The 25074-nt window shown below is 41.5% G+C and overlaps 1 non-coding gene across 1 annotated transcript; it reads right to left on the bottom strand.

Moving 5' to 3' along the window:
* Nucleotides 1–218: 218 nt before the first annotated feature.
* Nucleotides 219–291, bottom strand: Trnar-ucg (transfer RNA arginine (anticodon UCG)). The gene has a single exon. It is a non-coding gene; the product is annotated as a tRNA-Arg (tRNA).
* Nucleotides 292–25074: the final 24783 nt, after the last annotated feature.

Genomic DNA, 25074 nt, shown 5'->3' with positions numbered 1-25074 from the left:
TCGGAGCTCTGTCGGTCGGAGTCTTAAGCATAAAAAAAAACAAAAAATGCACCTCGGTTATAACTGATTTAAGCACTTCGAAGTCTACGGGTAGAATAATTAAACTGACATAGAATTTCCTTCCCTACGCAAATAATCCATGTTCGCAAAAGGAAGGAGTTTAAAAAGAAAAAAAATACTTTTCAGTTTCGAGGAATCAAAAACACATCGACGATTTTCGTTCCGACTGGGACTCGAACCCAGGTCCACTCGCTCCGAAGCCGAGCGCTCTTGCCATTGGGCTATCGGAGCTCTGTCGGTCGGAGTCTTAAGCATAAAAAAAACAAAAAATGCACCTCGGTTATAACTGATTTAAGCACTTCGAAGTCTACGGGTAGAATAATTAAACTGACAGAGAATTTTTCTCCCTACATAAATAATCAATATTCGCAAAAGAGAAAAATTAAAAAAAAAAGAAGAAGAAATTTCAAATTAGAAACTAAAAGTATACATTGAAGATTTTCGTTCAGGCTGGGACTCGAACCCAGGGCCACTCGCTTGGAAGCCTAACACTCTAGCCATTAGTCTATGGGAGCTCTGTCGGTGGGAGTTTTAAATATAATAAAAACAAAAAATGCACCTTGGTAATTGTTTATTTAAACACTTTGAAATCTTCGTGTCGAAAAATTAAACTGACTCAGAATTTTCTTCCCTACATAAATAATCAATAATTGCAAAGGAAAGAAATTGAAAAAAAAAAAGAATTTTCAAATTAGAAAAGAAATATATATATTGAAGATATTCGCTCCGGCTGGGACTCGAACCCATGGCCACTCGCTTGGAAGACCAGCGGTCTAGCCATTAGGCTATCGGAGTTCTGTCGAGCGGAGTCTTACTGCCTGACTGATACTGCCTGACTGACAGACTGACTCACTGACTGACTGATACTGACTGACTGACTCACTGACTGACCGAGACTGACTGACTAACTGCCTGACTGACTGAGACTGGACTGACTGACTGACTGACTGACTGACTAACTGACTGACTGAGACTGACTGACTGACTGCTTGACTGTCTGACTGGCTATTTCACTGACTGACTGAATGACTAAATGACTGACTGACACTGACTGACTGACTGCTTGACTACCTGACTGACTGCTTGACTGACTAACTGACTGGACAGGACTGACCGACTGACTGACTGACAGACTGACTGAATAAGGATGACTGACAGACTGACTGAATAAGGCTGACTGACTGACTGACTGACAGACTGACTGAATAAGGCTGACCGACTGACTGACTGCCTGACTGACTGACTGACTGATTGACTGACTGACTGACTGACCGAGACTGACTGACTGAGACTGGACTGGACTGACTGACTGACTGACTGACTGAGACTGACTGACTGCTTTAGTGACTAACTGACTGCAAAGGACTGACCGACTGACTGACTGACTGACTGCCTGACTGACTGACTGACTGAATGACTGACTGACTGAGACTAAATGACTGACTGCTTGATTGACTGGCTGAAGGACTAACTGACTGACTGAGTGACTGACTGACTGAGACTGAATGACTGAGTGCTTGACTGATTGACTGTCAGACTGACTGACTGACTTCGCAAAAGGGAAAAATAAAAAAAAAAGAAATATAAAATTAGAAAAAAATATTTGCATTTAAGATTTCCATTCCGGCTGGGATTTGAACCCAGGGCGACACTCATGGAAGCCCAACGCTCTCGCCAATATACTATCGGATCTCTGTTGATCGGTGTCTTAATTATAATAAAAACAAAAAATGCACCTTAGTAATTATTGATCTAAAATCTTTGAAATCTAAATGTCGAATGATTAAACTGACTCAGAATTTTCTTCCGTACATAAATAATCCATATTTGCAAAAGAAAGAAATTGAAAAAAAAAAAGAATCTTCAAATTAGAAGAGAAATATATACATGGAAGATTTTCGTTCCGGCCGGGACTCGAACCCAGTACCACGCGCTTGGAACCCAACGGTCTAGCCATTAAGCTATCGGAGCTCTTTCGATGGAAGTCTTAAATATAATAAAAACAAAAAATGCACCTTGGTAATTATTGATTCAAACACTTTGAAATTTACAGGTCGAATAATTAAACTGACTCAGAATTTTTCTCCCTACATAAATAATCAATATTCGCAAAAGAGAAAAATTAAAAAAAAAAAAAGAAGAAGAAATTTCAAATTAGAAACTAAAAGTATACATTGAAGATTTTCGTTCAGGCTGGGACTCGAACCCAGGGCCACTCGCTTGGAAGCCTAACACTCTAGCCATTAGTCTATGGGAGCTCTGTCGGTGGGAGTTTTAAATATAATAAAAACAAAAAATGCACCTTGGTAATTGTTTATTTAAACACTTTGAAATCTTCGTGTCGAAAAATTAAACTGACTCAGAATTTTCTTCCCTACATAAATAATCAATAATTGCAAAGGAAAGAAATTGAAAAAAAAAAAGACTTTTCAAATTAGAAAAGAAATATATACATTGAAGATATTCGCTCCGGCTGGGACTCGAACCGAGGCCACTCGCTTGGAAGACCAGCGGTCTAGCCATCAGGCTATCGGAGTTCTGTCGAGCGGAGTCTTACTGCCTGACTGATACTGCCTGACTGACAGACTGACTCACTGACTGACTGATACTGACTGACTGACTCACTGACTGACCGAGACTGACTGACTAACTGCCTGACTGACTGAGACTGGACTGACTGACTGACTGACTGACTGACTGACTAACTGACTGACTGAGACTGACTGACTGACTGCTTGACTCTCTGACTGGCTATTTCACTGACTGACTGAATGACTAAATGACTGACTGACACTGACTGACTGACTGCTTGACTACCTGACTGACTGCTTGACTGACTAACTGACTGGACAGGACTGGCCGACTGACTGACTGACAGACTGACTGAATAAGGATGACTGACAGACTGACTGAATAAGGCTGACTGACTGACTGACTGACAGACTGACTGAATAAGGCTGACCGACTGACTGACTGCCTGACTGACTGACTGACTGAATGACAGACTGACTGACTGACTGACTGAATGACAGACTGACTGACTGACTGACTGAATGACAGACTGACTGACTGACTGAATGACAGACTGACTGACTGACCGAGACTGACTGACTGACTGACTGAGACTGGACTGGACTGACTGACTGACTGACTGACTGAGACTGACTGACTGCTTTAGTGACTAACTGACTGCACAGGACTGACCGACTGACTGACCGACTGACTGCCTGACTGACTGACTGACTGAATGACTGACTGACTGAGACTAAATGACTGACTGCTTGACTGACTGGCTGAAGGACTAACTGACTGACTGCTTGACTGACTGGCTGAAGGACTAACTGACTGACTGAGTGACTGACTGACTGGACTGACTGACTGAGACTGAATGACTGAGTGCTTGACTGATTGACTGTCAGACTGACTGACTGACTTCGCAAAAGGGAAAAATAAAAAAAAAGAATTATAAAATTAGAAAAAAATATTTGCATTTAAGATTTCCTTTCCGGCCGGGACTCGAACCCAGTACCACGCGCTAGGAACCCAACGGTCTAGCCATTAGGCTATCGGAGCTCTGTCGATGGAAGTCTTAAATATAATAAAAACAAAAAATGCACCTTGGTAATTATTGATTCAAACACTTTGAAATTTACAGGTCGAATAATTAAACTGACTCAGAATTTTTCTCCCTACATAAATAATCAATATTCGCAAAAGAGAAAAATTAAAAAAAAAAGAAGAAGAAATTTCAAATTAGAAACTAAAAGTATACATTGAAGATTTTCGTTCAGGCTGGGACTCGAACCCAGGGCCACTCGCTTGGAAGCCTAACACTCTAGCCATTAGTCTATGGGAGCTCTGTCGGTGGGAGTTTTAAATATAATAAAAACAAAAAATGCACCTTGGTAATTGTTTATTTAAACACTTTGAAATCTTCGTGTCGAAAAATTAAACTGACTCAGAATTTTCTTCCCTACATAAATAATCAATAATTGCAAAGGAAAGAAATTGAAAAAAAAAGAATTTTCAAATTAGAAAAGAAATATATACATTGAAGATATTCGCTCCGGCTGGGACTCGAACCCAGGCCACTCGCTTGGAAGACCAGCGGTCTAGCCATTAGGCTATCGGAGTTCTGTCGAGCGGAGTCTTACTGCCTGACTGATACTGCCTGACTGACAGACTGACTCACTGACTGACTGATACTGACTGACTGACTCACTGACTGACCGAGACTGACTGACTAACTGCCTGACTGACTGAGACTGGACTGACTGACTGACTGACTGACTGACTGACTGACTAACTGACTGACTGAGACTGACTGACTGACTGCTAGACTCTCTGACTGGCTATTTCACTGACTGACTGAATGACTAAATGACTGACTGACACTGACTGACTGACTGCTTGACTACCTGACTGACTGCTTGACTGACTAACTGACTGGACAGGACTGACCGACTGACTGACTGACAGACTGACTGAATAAGGATGACTGACAGACTGACTGAATAAGGCTGACTGACTGACTGACTGACAGACTGACTGAATAAGGCTGACCGACTGACTGACTGCCTGACTGACTGACTGACTGAATGACTGACTGCCTGACTGACTGAATGACTGACTGACTGACTGACTGAGACTGGACTGGACTGACTGACTGAGACTGGACTGGACTGACTGACTGACTGACTGAGACTGACTGACTGCTTTAGTGACTAACTGACTGTACAGGACTGACCGACTGACTGACTGACGGACTGCCTGACTGACTGACTGACTGAATGACTGACTGACTGAGACTAAATGACTGACTGCTTGACTGACTGGCTGAAGGACTAACTGACTGACTGAGTGACTGACTGACTGGACTGACTGACTGAGACTGAATGACTGAGTGCTTGACTGATTGACTGTCAGACTGACTGACTGACTTCGCAAAAGGGAAAAATAAAAAAAAAAGAATTAGAAAATTAGAAAAAAAATATTTGCATTTAAGATTTCCTTTCCGGCCGGGACTCGAACCCAGTACCAGGCGCTAGGAACCCAACGGTCTAGCCATTAGGCTATCGGAGCTCTGTCGATGGAAGTCTTAAATATAATAAAAACAAAAAATGCACCTTGGTAATTATTGATTCAAACACTTTGAAATTTACAGGTCGAATAATTAAACTGACTCAGAATTTTTCTCCCTACATAAATAATCAATATTCGCAAAAGAGAAAAATTAAAAAAAAAAGAAGAAGAAATTTCAAATTAGAAACTAAAAGTATACATTGAAGATTTTCGTTCAGGCTGGGACTCGAACCCAGGGCCACTCGCTTGGAAGCCTAACACTCTAGCCATTAGTCTATGGGAGCTCTGTCGGTGGGAGTTTTAAATATATTAAAAACAAAAAATGCACCTTGGTAATTGTTTATTTAAACACTTTGAAATCTTCGTGTCGAAAAATTAAACTGACTCAGAATTTTCTTCCCTACATAAATAATCAATATTTGCAAAGGAAAGAAATTGAAAAAAAAAAGAATTTTCAAATTAGAAAAGAAATATATACATTGAAGATATTCGCTCCGGCTGGGACTCGAACCCATGGCCACTCGCTTGGAAGACCAGCGGTCTAGCCATTAGGCTATCGGAGTTCTGTCGAGCGGAGTCTTACTGCCTGACTGATAATGCCTGACTGACAGACTGACTCACTGACTGACTGATACTGACTGACTGACTCACTGACTGACCGAGACTGACTGACTAACTGCCTGACTGACTGAGACTGGACTGACTGACTGACTGACTTACTGACTGACTGACTAACTGACTGACTGAGACTGACTGACTGACTGCTTGACTCTCTGACTGGCTATTTCACTGACTGACTGAATGACTAAATGACTGACTGACACTGACTGACTGACTGCTTGACTACCTGACTGACTGCTTGACTGACTAACTGACTGGACAGGACTGACCGAATGACTGACTGACAGACTGACTGAATAAGGATGACTGACAGACTGACTGAATAAGGCTGACTGACTGACTGACTGACAGACTGACTGAATAAGGCTGACCGACTGACTGACTGCCTGACTGACTGACTGACTGAATGACTGACTGCCTTACTGACTGACTGACTGAATGACTGACTGACTGACTGACCGAGACTGACTGACTGACTGACTGAGACTGGACTGGACTGACTGACTGACTGACTGACTGAGACTGACTGACTGCTTTAGTGACTAACTGACTGTACAGGACTGACCGACTGACTGACTGACGGACTGCCTCACTGACTGACTGACTGAATGACTGACTGACTGAGACTAAATGACTGACTGCTTGACTGACTGGCTGAAGGACTAACTGACTGACTGAGTGACTGACTGACTGGACTGACTGACTGAGACTGAATGACTGAGTGCTTGACTGATTGACTGTCAGACTGACTGACTGACTTCGCAAAAGGGAAAAATAAAAAAAAAAGAATTATAAAATTAGAAAAAAATATTTGCATTTAAGATTTCCTTTCCGGCCCGGACTCGAACCCAGTACCAGGCGCTAGGAACCCAACGGTCTAGCCATTAGGCTATCGGAGCTCTGTCGATGGAAGTCTTAAATATAATAAAAACAAAAAATGCACCTTGGTAATTATTGATTCAAACACTTTGAAATTTACAGGTCGAATAATTAAACTGACTCAGAATTTTTCTCCCTACATAAATAATCAATATTCGCAAAAGAGAAAAATTAAAAAAAAAAGAAGAAGAAATTTCAAATTAGAAACTAAAAGTATACATTGAAGATTTTCGTTCAGGCTGGGACTCGAACCCAGGGCCACTCGCTTGGAAGCCTAACACTCTAGCCATTAGTCTATGGGAGCTCTGTCGGTGGGAGTTTTAAATATAATAAAAACAAAAAATGCACCTTGGTAATTGTTTATTTAAACACTTTGAAATCTTCGTGTCGAAAAATTAAACTGACTCAGAATTTTCTTCCCTACATAAATAATCAATATTTGCAAAGGAAAGAAATTGAAAAAAAAAAGAATTTCCAAATTAGAAAAGAAATATATACATTGAAGATATTCGCTCCGGCTGGGACTCGAACCCATGGCCACTCGCTTGGAAGACCAGCGGTCTAGCCATTAGGCTATCGGAGTTCTGTCGAGCGGAGTCTTACTGCCTGACTAATAATGCCTGACTGACAGACTGACTCACTGACTGACTGATACTGACTGACTGACTCACTGACTGACCGAGACTGACTGACTAACTGCCTGACTGACTCACTGACTGACTGATACTGACTGACTGACTCACTGACTGACCGAGACTGACTGACTAACTGCCTGACTGACTGAGACTGGACTGACTGACTGACTGACTGACTGACTGACTAACTGACTGACTGAGACTGACTGACTGACTGCTTGACTCTCTGACTGGCTATTTCACTGACTGACTGAATGACTAAATGACTGACTGACACTGACTGACTGACTGCTTGACTACCTGACTGACTGCTTGACTGACTAACTGACTGGACAGGACAGACCGACTGACTGACTGACAGACTGACTGAATAAGGATGACTGACTGACTGACTGACAGACTGACTGAATAAGGCTGACCGACTGACTGACTGCCTGACTGACTGACTGACTGAATGACTGACTGACTGACCGAGACTGACTGACTGACACTGGACTGGACTGACTGACTGACTGACTGACTGAGACTGACTGACTGCTTTAGTGACTAACTGACTGCACAGGACTGACCGACTGACTGACTGACTGACTGCCTGACTGACTGACTGACTGAATGACTGACTGACTGAGACTAAATGACTGACTGCTTGACTGACTGGTTGAAGGACTAACTGACTGACTGAGTGACTGACTGACTGAGACTGAATGACTGAGTGCTTGACTGATTGACTGTCAGACTGACTGACTGACTTCGCAAAAGGGAAAAATAAAAAAAAAAGAATTATAAAATTAGAAAAAAATATTTGCATTTAAGATTTCCATTCCGGCTGGGATTTGAACCCAGGGCGACACTCATGGAAGCCCAACGCTCTCGCCAATATACTATCGGATCTCTGTTGATCGGTGTCTTAATTATAATAAAAACAAAATATGCACCTTAGTAATTATTGATCTAAAATCTTTGAAATCTAAATGTCGAATGATTAAACTGACTCAGAATTTTCTTCCGTACATAAATAATCCATATTTGCAAAAGAAAGAAATTGAAAAAAAAAAGAATCTTCAAATTAGAAGAGAAATATATACATGGAAGATTTTCGTTCCGGCCGGGACTCGAACCCAGTACCACGCGCTTGGAACCCAACGGTCTAGCCATTAAGCTATCGGAGCTCTTTCGATGGAAGTCTTAAATATAATAAAAACAAAAAATGCACCTTGGTAATTATTGATTCAAACACTTTGAAATTTACAGGTCGAATAATTAAACTGACTCAGAATATTTCTCCCTACATAAATAATCAATATTCGCAAAAGAGAAAAATTAAAAAAAAAAAAAGAAGAAGAAATTTCAAATTAGAAACTAAAAGTATACATTGAAGATTTTCGTTCAGGCTGGGACTCGAACCCAGGGCCACTCGCTTGGAAGCCTAACACTCTAGCCATTAGTCTATGGGAGCTCTGTCGGTGGGAGTTTTAAATATAATAAAAACAAAAAATGCACCTTGGTAATTGTTTATTTAAACACTTTGAAATCTTCGTGTCGAAAAATTAAACTGACTCAGAATTTTCTTCCCTACATAAATAATCAATAATTGCAAAGGAAAGAAATTGAAAAAAAAAAGAATTTTCAAATTAGAAAAGAAATATATACATTGAAGATATTCGCTCCGGCTGGGACTCGAACCCAGGCCACTCGCTTGGAAGACCAGCGGTCTAGCCATTAGAGTATCGGAGTTCTGTCGAGCGGAGTCTTACTGCCTGACTGATACTGCCTGACTGACAGACTGACTCACTGACTGACTGATACTGACTGACTGACTCACTGACTGACCGAGACTGACTGACTAACTGCCTGACTGACTGAGACTGGACTGACTGACTGACTGACTGACTGACTGACTAACTGACTGACTGAGACTGACTGACTGACTGCTTGACTCTCTGACTGGCTATTTCACTGACTGACTGAATGACTAAATGACTGACTGACACTGACTGACTGACTGCTTGACTACCTGACTGACTGCTTGACTGACTAACTGACTGGACAGGACTGACCGACTGACTGACTGACAGACTGACTGAATAAGGATGACTGACAGACTGACTGAATAAGGCTGACTGACTGACTGACTGACAGACTGACTGAATAAGGCTGACCGACTGACTGACTGCCTGACTCACTGACTGACTGAATGACTGACTGACTGACTGACCGAGACTGACTGACTGACTGACTGAGACTGGACTGGACTGACTGACTGACTGACTGACTGAGACTGACTGACTGCTTTAGTGACTAACTGACTGCACAGGACTGACCGACTGACTGACTGACTGAATGACTGACTGACTGAGACTAAATGACTGACTGCTTGACTGACTGGCTGAAGGACTAACTGACTGACTGAGTGACTGACTGACTGGACTGACTGACTGAGACTGAATGACTGAGTGCTTGACTGATTGACTGTCAGACTGACTGACTGACTTCGCAAAAGGGAAAAATAAAAAAAAAAGAATTATAAAATTAGAAAAAAATATTTGCATTTAAGATTTCCTTTCCGGCCGGGACTCGAACCCAGTACCACGCGCTAGGAACCCAACGGTCTAGCCATTAGGCTATCGGAGCTCTGTCGATGGAAGTCTTAAATATAATAAAAACAAAAAATGCACCTTGGTAATTATTGATTCAAACACTTTGAAATTTACAGGTCGAATAATTAAACTGACTCAGAATTTTTCTCCCTACATAAATAATCAATATTCGCAAAAGAGAAAAATTAAAAAAAAAAGAAGAAGAAATTTCAAATTAGAAACTAAAAGTATACATTGAAGATTTTCGTTCAGGCTGGGACTCGAACCCAGGGCCACTCGCTTGGAAGCCTAACACTCTAGCCATTAGTCTATGGGAGCTCTGTCGGTGGGAGTTTTAAATATAATAAAAACAAAAAATGCACCTTGGTAATTGTTTATTTAAACACTTTGAAATCTTTGTGTCGAAAAATTAAACTGACTCAGAATTTTCTTCCCTACATAAATAATCAATAATTGCAAAGGAAAGAAATTGAAAAAAAAAAAGAATTTTCAAATTAGAAAAGAAATATATACATTGAAGATATTCGCTCCGGCTGGGACTCGAACCCAGGCCACTCGCCTGGAAGACCAGCGGTCTAGCCATTAGGCTATCGGAGTTCTGTCGAGCGGAGTCTTACTGCCTGACTGATACTGCCTGACTGACAGACTGACTCACTGACTGACTGATACTGACTGACTGACTCACTGACTGACCGAGACTGACTGACTGAGACTGGACTGACTGACTGCTTGACTCTCTGACTGACTGCTTGACTGACTAACTGACTGGACAGGACTGACCGACTGACTGACTGACAGACTGACTGAATAAGGATGACTGACAGACTGACTGAATAAGGCTGACTGACTGACAGACTGACTGAATAAGGCTGACTGACTGACTGACTGACAGACTGACTGAATAAGGCTGACCGACTGACTGACTGCCTGACTGACTGACTGACTGAATGACTGACTGACTGACTGACCGAGACTGACTGACTGACTGACTGAGACTGGACTGGACTGACTGACTGACTGACTGACTGAGACTGACTGACTACTTTAGTGACTAACTGACTGCACAGGACTGACCGACTGACTGACTGACTGACTGCCTGACTGACTGACTGACTGAATGACTGACTGACTGAGACTAAATGACTGACTGCTTGACTGACTGGCTGAAGGACTAACTGACTGACTGAGTGACTGACTGACTGGACTGACTGACTGACTGACTTCGCAAAAGGGAAAAATAAAAAAAAAGAATTATAAAATTAGAAAAAAATATTTGCATTTAAGATTTCCTTTCCGGCTGGGATTTGAACCCAGGGCGACACTCATGGAAGCCCAACGCTCTCGCCAATATACTATCGGATCTCTGTTGATCGGTGTCTTAATTATAATAAAAACAAAAAATGCACCTTAGTAATTATTGATCTAAAATCTTTGAAATCTAAAGGTCGAATGATTAAACTGACTCAGAATTTTCTTCCGTACATAAATAATCCATATTTGCAAAAGAAAGAAATTGAAAAAAAAAAAAGAATCTTCAAATTAGAAGAGAAATATATACATGGAAGATTTTCGTTCCGGCCGGGACTCGAACCCAGTACCACGCGCTTGGAACCCAACGGTCTAGCCATTAGGCTATCGGAGCTCTGTCGATGAAAGTCTTAAATATAATAAAAACAAAAAATGCACCTTGGTAATTATTGATTCAAACACTTTGAAATTTACAGGTCGAATAATTAAACTGACTCAGAATTTTTCTCCCTACATAAATAATCAATATTCGCAAAAGAGAAAAATTAAAAAAAAAAGAAGAAGAAATTTCAAATTAGAAACTAAAAGTATACATTGAAGATTTTCGTTCAGGCTGGGACTCGAACCCAGGGCCACTCGCATGGAAGCCTAACACTCTAGCCATTAGTCTATGGGAGCTCTGTCGGTGGGAGTTTTAAATATAATAAAAACAAAAAATGCACCTTGGTAATTGTTTATTTAAACACTTTGAAATCTTCGTGTCGAAAAATTAAACTGACTCAGAATTTTCTTCCCTACATAAATAATCAATAATTGCAAAGGAAAGAAATTGAAAAAAAAAGAATTTTCAAATTAGAAAAGAAATATATACATTGAAGATATTCGCTCCGGCTGGGACTCGAACCCAGGCCACTCGCTTGGAAGACCAGTGGTCTAGCCATTAGGCTATCGGAGTTCTGTCGAGCGGAGTCTTACTGCCTGACTGATACTGCCTGACTGACAGACTGACTCACTGACTGACTGATACTGACTGACTGACTCACTGACTGACCGAGACTGACTGACTAACTGCCTGACTGACTGAGACTGGACTGACTGACTGACTGACTGACTGACTGACTAACGGACTGACAGAGACTGACTGACTGACTGCTTGACTCTCTGACTGGCTATTTCACTGACTGACTGAATGACTAAATGACTGACTGACACTGACTGACTGACTGCTTGACTACCTGACTGACTGCTTGACTGACTAACTGACTGGACAGGACTGACCGACTGACTGACTGACAGACTGACTGAATAAGGATGACTGACAGACTGACTGAATAAGGCTGACTGACTGACTGACTGACAGACTGACTGAATAAGGCTGACCGACTGACTGACTGCCTGACTGACTGAATGACTGACTGACTGACCGAGACTGACTGACTGACTGACTGAGACTGGACTGGACTGACTGACTGACTGACTGACTGAGACTGACTGACTGCTTTAGTGACTAACTGACTGCACAGGACTGACCGACTGACTGACTGACTGACTGCCTGACTGACTGACTGACTGAATGACTGACTGACTGAGACTAAATGACTGACTGCTTGACTGACTGGCTGAAGGACTAACTGACTGACTGAGTGACTGACTGACTGGACTGACTGACTGAGACTGAATGACTGAGTGCTTGACTGATTGACTGTCAGACTGACTGACTGACTTCGCAAAAGGGAGAAATAAAAATAAAAAGAATTATAAAATTAGAAAAAAATATTTGCATTTAAGATTTCCTTTCCGGCCGGGACTCGAACCCAGTACCACGCGCTAGGAACCCAACGGTCTAGCCATTAGGCTATCGGAGCTCTGTCGATGGAAGTCTTAAATATAATAAAAACAAAAAATGCACCTTGGTAATTATTGATTCAAACACTTTGAAATTTACAGGTCGAATAATTAAACTGACTCAGAATTTTTCTCCCTACATAAATAATCAATATTCGCAAAAGAGAAAAATTAAAAAAAAAAAGAAGAAGAAATTTCAAATTAGAAACTCAAAGTATACATTGAAGATTTTCGTTCAGGCTGGGACTCGAACCCAGGGCCACTCGCTTGGAAGCCTAACACTCTAGCCATTAGTCTATGGGAGCTCTGTCGGTGGGAGTTTTAAATATAATAAAAACAAAAAATGCACCTTGGTAATTGTTTATTTAAACACTTTGAAATCTTCGTGTCGAAAAATTAAACTGACTCAGAATTTTCTTCCCTACATAAATAATCAATAATTGCAAAGGAAAAAAATTGAAAAAAAAAAGAATTTTCAAATTAGAAAAGAAATATATACATTGAAGATATTCGCTCCGGCTGGGACTCGAACCCAGGCCACTCGCTTGGAAGACCAGCGGTCTAGCCATTAGGCTATCGGAGTTCTGTCGAGCGGAGTCTTACTGCCTGACTGATACTGCCTGACTGACAGACTGACTCACTGACTGACTGATACTGACTGACTGACTCACTGACTGACCGAGACTGACTGACTAACTGCCTGACTGACTGAGACTGGACTGACTGACTGACTGACTGACTGACTGACTAACTGACTGACTGAGACTGACTGACTGACTGCTTGACTCTCTGACTGGCTATTTCACTGACTGACTGAATGACTAAATGACTGACTGACACTGACTGACTGACTGCTTGACTACCTGACTGACTGCTTGACTGACTAACTGACTGGACAGGACTGACCGACTGACTGACTGACAGACTGACTGAATGAGGATGACTGACAGACTGACTGAATAAGGCTGACTGACTGACTGACTGACAGACTGACTGAATAAGGCTGACCGACTGACTGACTGCCTGACTGACTGACTGACTGAATGACTGACTGACTGACTGACCGAGACTGACTGACTGACTGACTGAGACTGGACTGGACTGACTGACTGACTGACTGACTGAGACTGACTGACTGCTTTAGTGACTAACTGACTGCACAGGACTGACCGACTGACTGACTGACTGACTGCCTGACTGACTGACTGACTGAATGACTGACTGACTGAGACTAAATGACTGACTGCTTGACTGACTGGCTGAAGGACTAACTGACTGACTGGACTGACTGACTGACTGGACTGACTGACTGAGACTGAATGACTGAGTGCTTGACTGATTGACTGTCAGACTGACTGACTGACTTCGCAAAAGGGAAAAATAAAAAAAAAAGAATTATAAAATTAGAAAAAAATATTTGCATTTAAGATTTCCTTTCCGGCCGGGACTCGAACCCAGTACCACGCGCTAGGAACCCAACGGTCTAGCCATTAGGCTATCGGAGCTCTGTCGATGGAAGTCTTAAATATAATAAAAACAAAAAATGCACCTTGGTAATTATTGATTCAAACACTTTGAAATTTACAGGTCGAATAATTAAACTGACTCAGAATTTTTCTCCCTACATAAATAATCAATATTCGCAAAAGAGAAAAATTAAAAAAAAAAGAAGAAGAAATTTCAAATTAGAAACTAAAAGTATACATTGAAGATTTTCGTTCAGGCTGGGACTCGAACCCAGGGCCACTCGCTTGGAAGCCTAACACTCTAGCCATTAGTCTATGGGAGCTCTGTCGGAGGGAGTTTTAAATATAATAAAAACAAAAAATGCACCTTGGTAATTGTTTATTTAAACACTTTGAAATCTTCGTGTCGAAAAATTAAACTGACTCAGAATTTTCTTCCCTACATAAATAATCAATAATTGCAAAGGAAAGAAATTGAAAAAAAAAGAATTTTCAAATTAGAAAAGAAATATATACATTGAAGATATTCGCTCCGGCTGGGACTCGAACCCAGACCACTCGCTTGGAAGACCAGCGGTCTAGCCATTAGGCTATCGGAGTTCTGTCGAGCGGAGTCTTACTGCCTGACTGATACTGCCTGACTGACAGACTGACTCACTGACTGACTGATACTGACTGACTGACTCACTGACTGACCGAGACTGACTGACTAACTGCCTGACTGACTGAGACTGGACTGACTGACTGACTGACTGACTGACTGACTGACTAACTGACTGACTGAGACTGACTGACTGACTGCTTGACTCTCTGACTGGCTATTTCACTGACTGACTGAATGACTAAATGACTGACTGACACTGACTGACTGACTGCTTGACTACCTGACTGACTGCTTGACTGACTAACTGACTGGACAGGACTGACCGACTGACTGACTGACAGACTGACTGAATAAGGATGACTGACAGACTGACTGAATAAGGCTGACTGACTGACTGACTGACAGACTGACTGAATAAGGCTGACCGACTGACTGACTGCCTGACTGACTGACTGACTGAATGACTGACTGCCTGACTGACTGACTGACTGAATGACTGACTGACTGACTGACCGAGACTGACTGACTGACTGACTGAGACTGGACTGGACTGACTGACTGACTGACTGACTGAGACTGACTGACTGCTTTAGTGACTAACTGACTGTACAGGACTGACCGACTGACTGACTGACGGACTGCCTGACTGACTGACTGACTGAATGACTGACTGACTGAGACTAAATGACTGACTGCTTGACTGACTGGCTGAAGGACTAACTGACTGACTGAGTGACTGACTGACTGGACTGACTGACTGAGACTGAATGACTGAGTGCTTGACTGATTGACTGTCAGACTGACTGACTGACTTCGCAAAAGGGAAAAATAAAAAAAAAAGAATTATAAAATTAGAAAAAAATATTTGCATTTAAGATTTCCTTTCCGGCCGGGACTCGAACCCAGTACCAGGCGCTAGGAACCCAACGGTCTAGCCATTAGGCTATCGGAGCTCTGTCGATGGAAGTCTTAAATATAATAAAAACAAAAAATGCACCTTGGTAATTATTGATTCAAACACTTTGAAATTTACAGGTCGAATAATTAAACTGACTCAGAATTTTTCTCCCTACATAAATAATCAATATTCGCAAAAGAGAAAAATTAAAAAAAAAAGAAGAAGAAATTTCAAATTAGAAACTAAAAGTATACATTGAAGATTTTCGTTCAGGCTGGGACTCGAACCCAGGGCCACTCGCTTGGAAGCCTAACACTCTAGCCATTAGTCTATGGGAGCTCTGTCGGTGGGAGTTTTAAATATAATAAAAACAAAAAATGCACCTTGGTAATTGTTTATTTAAACACTTTGAAATCTTCGTGTCGAAAAATTAAACTGACTCAGAATTTTCTTCCCTACATAAATAATCAATATTTGCAAAGGAAAGAAATTGAAAAAAAAAAAGAATTTTCAAATTAGAAAAGAAATATATACATTGAAGATATTCGCTCCGGCTGGGACTCGAACCCATGGCCACTCGCTTGGAAGACCAGCGGTCTAGCCATTAGGCTATCGGAGTTCTGTCGAGCGGAGTCTTACTGCCTGACTGATAATGCCTGACTGACAGACTGACTCACTGACTGACTGATACTGACTGACTGACTCACTGACTGACCGAGACTGACTGACTAACTGCCTGACTGACTGAGACTGGACTGACTGACTGACTGACTGACTGACTGACTAACTGACTGACTGAGACTGACTGACTGACTGCTTGACTCTCTGACTGGCTATTTCACTGACTGACTGAATGACTAAATGACTGACTGACACTGACTGACTGACTGCTTGACTACCTGACTGACTGCTTGACTGACTAACTGACTGGACAGGACAGACCGACTGACTGACTGACAGACTGACTGAATAAGGATGACTGACTGACTGACTGACAGACTGACTGAATAAGGCTGACCGACTGACTGACTGCCTGACTGACTGACTGACTGAATGACTGACTGACTGACTGACCGAGACTGACTGACTGACTGACTGAGACTGACTGACTGCTTTAGTGACTAACTGACTGCACAGGACTGACCGACTGACTGACTGACTGACTGCCTGACTGACTGACTGACTGACTGCCTGACTGACTGACTGACTGAATGACTGACTGACTGAGACTAAATGACTGACTGCTTGACTGACTGGCTGAAGGACTAACTGACTGACTGAGTGACTGACTGACTGAGACTGAATGACTGAGTGCTTGACTGATTGACTGTCAGACTGACTGACTGACTTCGCAAAAGGGAAAAATAAAAAAAAAAGAATTATAAAATTAGAAAAAAATATTTGCATTTAAGATTTCCATTCCGGCTGGGATTTGAACCCAGGGCGACACTCATGGAAGCCCAACGCTCTCGCCAATATACTATCGGATCTCTGTTGATCGGTGTCTTAATTATAATAAAAACAAAAAATGCACCTTAGTAATTATTGATCTAAAATCTTTAAAATCTAAATTTCGAATGATTAAACTGACTCAGAATTTTCTTCCGTACATAAATAATCCATATTTGCAAAAGAATGAAATTGAAAAAAAAAAGAATCTTCAAATTAGAAGAGAAATATATACATGGAAGATTTTCGTTCCGGCCGGGACTCGAACCCAGTACCACGCGCTTGGAACCCAACGGTCTAGCCATTAAGCTATCGGAGCTCTTTCGATGGAAGTCTTAAATATAATAAAAACAAAAAATGCACCTTGGTAATTATTGATTCAAACACTTTGAAATTTACAGGTCGAATAATTAAACTGACTCAGAATTTTTCTCCCTACATAAATAATCAATATTCGCAAAAAAGAAAAATTAAAAAAAAAAAGAAGAAGAAATTTCAAATTAGAAACTAAAAGTATACATTGAAGATTTTCGTTCAGGCTGGGACTCGAACCCAGGGCCACTCGCTTGGAAGCCTAACACTCTAGCCATTAGTCTATGGGAGCTCTGTCGGTGGGAGTTTTAAATATAATAAAAACAAAAAATGCACCTTGGTAATTGTTTATTTAAACACTTTGAAATCTTTGTGTCGAAAAATTAAACTGACTCAGAATTTTCTTCCCTACATAAATAATCAATAATTGCAAAGGAAAGAAATTGAAAAAAAAAAAAAGAATTTTCAAATTAGAAAAGAAATATATACATTGAAGATATTCGCTCCGGCTGGGACTCGAACCCAGGCCACTCGCTTGGAAGACCAGCGGTCTAGCCATTAGGCTATCGGAGTTCTGTCGAGCGGAGTCTTACTGCCTGACTGATACTGCCTGACTGACAGACTGACTCACTGACTGACTGATACTGACTGACTGACTCACTGACTGACCGAGACTGACTGACTAACTGCCTGACTGACTGAGACTGGACTGACTGACTGACTGACTGACTAACTGACTGACTGAGACTGACTGACTGACTGACTGCTTGACTCTCTGACTGGCTATTTCACTGACTGACTGAATGACTAAATGACTGACTGACACTGACTGACTGACTGCTTGACTACCTGACTGACTGCTTGACTGACTAACTGACTGGACAGGACTGGCCGACTGACTGACTGACAGACTGACTGAATAAGGATGACTGACAGACTGACTGAATAAGGCTGACTGACTGACTGACTGACAGACTGACTGAATAAGGCTGACCGACTGACTGACTGCCTGACTGACTGACTGACTGAATGACAGACTGACTGACTGACTGACTGAATGACAGACTGACTGACTGACCGAGACTGACTGACTGACTGACTGAGACTGGACTGGACTGACTGACTGACTGACTGACTGACTGAGACTGACTGACTGCTTTAGTGACTAACTGACTGCACAGGACTGACCGACTGACTGACTGACTGACTGCCTGACTGACTGACTGACTGAATGACTGACTGACTGAGACTAAATGACTGACTGCTTGACTGACTGGCTGAAGGACTAACTGACTGACTGCTTGACTGACTGGCTGAAGGACTAACTGACTGACTGAGTGACTGACTGACTGGACTGACTGACTGAGACTGAATGACTGAGTGCTTGACTGATTGACTGTCAGACTGACTGACTGACTTCGCAAAAGGGAAAAATAAAAAAAAGAATTATAAAATTAGAAAAAAATACTTGCATTTAAGATTTCCTTTCCGGCCGGGACTCGAACCCAGTACCACGCGCTAGGAACCCAACGGTCTAGCCATTAGGCTATCGGAGCTCTGTCGATGGAAGTCTTAAATATAATAAAAACAAAAAATGCACCTTGGTAATTATTGATTCAAACACTTTGAAATTTACAGGTCGAATAATTAAACTGACTCAGAATTTTTCTCCCTACATAAATAATCAATATTCGCAAAAGAGAAAAATTAAAAAAAAAAGAAGAAGAAATTTCAAATTAGAAACTAAAAGTATACATTGAAGATTTTCGTTCAGGCTGGGACTCGAACCCAGGGCCACTCGCTTGGAAGCCTAACACTCTAGCCATTAGTCTATGGGAGCTCTGTCGGTGGGAGTTTTAAATATAATAAAAACAAAAAATGCACCTTGGTAATTGTTTATTTAAACACTTTGAAATCTTCGTGTCGAAAAATTAAACTGACTCAGAATTTTCTTCCCTACATAAATAATCAATAATTGCAAAGGAAAGAAATTGAAAAAAAAAGAATTTTCAAATTAGAAAAGAAATATATACATTGAAGATATTCGCTCCGGCTGGGACTCGAACCCAGGCCACTCGCTTGGAAGACCAGCGGTCTAGCCATTAGGCTATCGGAGTTCTGTCGAGCGGAGTCTTACTGCCTGACTGATACTGCCTGACTGACAGACTGACTTACTGACTGACTGATACTGACTGACTGACTCACTGACTGACCGAGACTGACTGACTAACTGCCTGACTGACTGAGACTGGACTGACTGACTGACTGACTGACTGACTGACTGACTAACTGACTGACTGAGACTGACTGACTGACTGCTTGACTCTCTGACTGGCTATTTCACTGACTGACTGAATGACTAAATGACTGACTGACACTGACTGACTGACTGCTTGACTACCTGACTGACTGCTTGACTGACTAACTGACTGGACAGGACTGACCGACTGACTGACTGACAGACTGACTGAATAAGGATGACTGACAGACTGACTGAATAAGGCTGACTGACTGACTGACTGACAGACTGACTGAATAAGGCTGACCGACTGACTGACTGCCTGACTGACTGACTGACTGAATGACTGACTGCCTGACTGACTGACTGACTGAATGACTGACTGACTGACTGACCGAGACTGACTGAGACTGGACTGGACTGACTGACTGACTGACTGACTGAGACTGACTGACTGCATTAGTGACTAACTGACTGTACAGGACTGACCGACTGACTGACTGACGGACTGCCTGACTGACTGACTGACTGAATGACTGACTGACTGAGACTAAATGACTGACTGCTTGACTGACTGGCTGAAGGACTAACTGACTGACTGAGTGACTGACTGACTGGACTGACTGACTGAGACTGAATGACTGAGTGCTTGACTGATTGACTGTCAGACTGACTGACTGACTTCGCAAAAGGGAAAAATAAAAAAAAAAAAGAATTATAAAATTAGAAAAAAATATTTGCATTTAAGATTTCCTTTCCGGCCGGGACTCGAACCCAGTACCACGCGCTAGGAACCCAACGGTCTAGCCATTAGGCTATCGGAGCTCTGTCGATGGAAGTCTTAAATATAATAAAAACAAAAAATGCACCTTGGTAATTATTGATTCAAACACTTTGAAATTTACAGGTCGAATAATTAAACTGACTCAGAATTTTTCTCCCTACATAAATAATCAATATTCGCAAAAGAGAAAAATTAAAAAAAAAGAAGAAGAAATTTCAAATTAGAAACTAAAAGTATACATTGAAGATTTTCGTTCAGGCTGGGACTCGAACCCAGGGCCACTCGCTTGGAAGCCTAACACTCTATCCATTAGTCTATGGGAGCTCTGTCGGTGGGAGTTTTAAATATAATAAAAACAAAAAATGCACCTTGGTAATTGTTTATTTAAACACTTTGAAATCTTCGTGTCGAAAAATTAAACTGACTCAGAATTTTCTTCCCTACATAAATAATCAATAATTGCAAAGGAAAGAAATTGAAAAAAAAAGAATTTTCAAATTAGAAAAGAAATATATACATTGAAGATATTCGCTCCGGCTGGGACTCGAACCCAGGCCACTCGCTTGGAAGACCAGCGGTCTAGCCATTAGGCTATCGGAGTTCTGTCGAGCGGAGTCTTACTGCCTGACTGATACTGCCTGACTGACAGACTGACTCACTGACTGACTGATACTGACTGACTGACTCACTGACTGACCGAGACTGACTGACTAACTGCCTGACTGACTGAGACTGGACTGACTGACTGACTGACTGACTGACTGACTCTCTGACTGGCTATTTCACTGACTGACTGAATGACTAAATGACTGACTGACACTGACTGACTGACTGCTTGACTACCTGACTGACTGCTTGACTGACTAACTGACTGGACAGGACAGACCGACTGACTGACTGACAGACTGACTGAATAAGGATGACTGACAGACTGAATAAGGCTGACTGACTGACTGACTGACAGACTGACTGAATAAGGCTGACCGACTGACTGACTGCCTGACTGACTGACTGACTGAATGACTGACTGACTGACTGACCGAGACTGACTGACTGACACTGGACTGGACTGACTGACTGACTGACTGACTGAGACTGACTGACTGCTTTAGTGACTAACTGACTGCACAGGACTGACCGACTGACTGACTGCCTGACTGACTGAATGACTGACTGACTGAGACTAAATGACTGACTGCTTGACTGACTGGCTGAAGGACTAACTGACAGACTGAGTGACTGACTGACTGGACTGACTGACTGAGACTGAATGACTGAGTGCTTGACTGATTGACTGTCAGACTGACTGACTGACTTCGCAAAAGGGAAAAATAAAAAAAAAAGAATTATAAAATTAGAAAAAAATATTTGCATTTAAGATTTCCATTCCGGCTGGGATTTGAACCCAGGGCGACACTCATGGAAGCCCAACGCTCTCGCCAATATACTATCGGATCTCTGTTGATCGGTGTCTTAATTATAATAAAAACAAAAAATGCACCTTAGTAATTATTTATCTAAAATCTTTGAAATCTAAATGTCGAATGATTAAACTGACTCAGAATTTTCTTCCGTACATAAATAATCGATATTTGCAAAAGAAAGAAATTGAAAAAAAAAATCTTCAAATTAGAAGAGAAATATATACATGGAAGATTTTCGTTCCGGCCGGGACTCGAACCCAGTACCACGCGCTTGGAACCCAACGGTCTAGCCATTAAGCTATCGGAGCTCTTTCGATGGAAGTCTTAAATATAATAAAAACAAAAAATGCACCTTGGTAATTATTGATTCAAACACTTTGAAATTTACAGGTCGAATAATTAAACTGACTCAGAATTTTTCTCCCTACATAAATAATCAATATTCGCAAAAGAGAAAAATTAAAAAAAAAAAAAAGAAGAAGAAATTTCAAATTAGAAACTAAAAGTATACATTGAAGATTTTCGTTCAGGCTGGGACTCGAACCCAGGGCCACTCGCTTGGAAGCCTAACACTCTAGCCATTAGTCTATGGGAGCTCTGTCGGTGGGAGTTTTAAATATAATAAAAACAAAAAATGCACCTTGGTAATTGTTTATTTAAACACTTTGAAATCTTCGTGTCGAAAAATTAAACTGACTCAGAATTTTCTTCCCTACATAAATAATCAATAATTGCAAAGGAAAGAAATTGAAAAAAAAAAGAATTTTCAAATTAGAAAAGAAATATATACATTGAAGATATTCGCTCCGGCTGGGACTCGAACCCAGGCCACTCGCTTGGAAGACCAGCGGTCTAGCCATTAGGCTATCGGAGTTCTGTCGAGCGGAGTCTTACTGCCTGACTGATAATGCCTGACTGACAGACTGACTCACTGACTGACTGATACTGACTGACTGACTCACTGACTGACCGAGACTGACTGACAAACTGCCTGACTGACTGAGACTGGACTGACTGACTGACTGACTGACTGACTGACTAACTGACTGACTGAGACTGACTGACTGACTGCTTGACTCTCTGACTGGCTATTTCACTGACTGACTGAATGACTAAATGACTGACTGACACTGACTGACTGCTTGACTACCTGACTGACTGCTTGACTGACTAACTGACTGGACAGGACTGACCGACTGACTGACTGACAGACTGACTGAATAAGGAGGACTGACAGACTCACTGAATAAGGCTGACTGACTGACTGACTGACAGACTGACTGAATAAGGCTGACCGACTGACTGACTGCCTGACTGACTGACTGACTGAATGACTGACTGACTGACTGACCGAGACTGACTGACTGACACTGGACTGGACTGACTGACTGACTGACTGACTGAGACTGACTGACTGCTTTAGTGACTAACTGACTGCACAGGACTGACCGACTGACTGACTGACTGACTGCCTGACTGACTTTACTGACTGACTGAGACTGAATGACTGAGTGCTTGACTGATTGACTGTCAGACTGACTGACTGACTTCGCAAAAGGGAAAAATAAAAAAAAATTATAAAATTAGAAAAAAATATTTGCATTTAAGATTTCCATTCCGGCTGGGATTTGAACCCAGGGCGACACTCATGGAAGCCCAACGCTCTCGCCAATATACTATCGGATCTCTGTTGATCGGTGTCTTAATTATAATAAAAACAAAAAATGCACCTTAGTAATTATTGATCTAAAATCTTTGAAATCTAAATGTCGAATGATTAAACTGACTCAGAATTTTCTTCCGTACATAAATAATCCATATTTGCAAAAGAAAGAAATTGAAAAAAAAAAGAATCTTCAAATTAGAAGAGAAATATATACATGGAAGATTTTCGTTCCGGCCGGGACTCGAACCCAGTACCACGCGCTAGGAACCCAACGGTCTAGCCATTAGGCTATCGGAGCTCTGTCGATGGAAGTCTTAAATATAATAAAAACAAAAAATGCACCTTGGTAATTATTGATTCAAACACTTTGAAATTTACAGGTCGAATAATTAAACTGACTCAGAATTTTTCTCCCTACATAAATAATCAATATTCGCAAAAGAGAAAAATTAAAAAAAAAAGAAGAAGAAATTTCAAATTAGAAACTAAAAGTATACATTGAAGATTTTCGTTCAGGCTGGGACTCGAACCCAGGGCCACTCGCTTGGAAGCCTAACACTCTAGCCATTAGTCTATGGGAGCTCTGTCGGTGGGAGTTTTAAATATAATAAAAACAAAAAATGCACCTTGGTAATTGTTTATTTAAACACTTTGAAATCTTCGTGTCGAAAAATTAAACTGACTCAGAATTTTCTTCCCTACATAAATAATCAATAATTGCAAAGGAAAGAAATTGAAAAAAAAAAAGAACTTTCAAATTAGAAAAGAAATATATACATTGAAGATATTCGCTCCGGCTGGGACTCGAACCCAGGCCACTCGCCTGGAAGACCAGCGGTCTAGCCATTAGGCTATCGGAGTTCTGTCGAGCGGAGTCTTACTGCCTGACTGATACTGCCTGACTGACAGACTGACTCACTGACTGACTGATACTGACTGACTGACTCACTGACTGACCGAGACTGACTGACTGAGACTGGACTGACTGACTGCTTGACTCTCTGACTGGCTATTTCACTGACGGACTGAATGACTAAATGACTGACTGACACTGACTGACTGACTGCTTGACTACCTGACTGACTGCTTGACTGACTAACTGACTGGACAGGACTGACCGACTGACTGACTGACAGACTGACTGAATAAGGATGACTGACAGACTGACTGAATAAGGCTGACTGACTGACTGACTGACAGACTGACTGAATAACGCTGACTGACTGACTGACTGACAGACTGACTGAATAAGGCTGACCGACTGA

The sequence above is a fragment of the Uloborus diversus genome, unplaced genomic scaffold, assembly GCF_026930045.1.
Source record: "Uloborus diversus isolate 005 unplaced genomic scaffold, Udiv.v.3.1 scaffold_630, whole genome shotgun sequence".
Classification (NCBI taxonomy): Eukaryota; Metazoa; Arthropoda; class Arachnida; order Araneae; family Uloboridae; genus Uloborus; species Uloborus diversus.
This window is presented reverse-complemented; position numbering and strand designations above follow the sequence as displayed.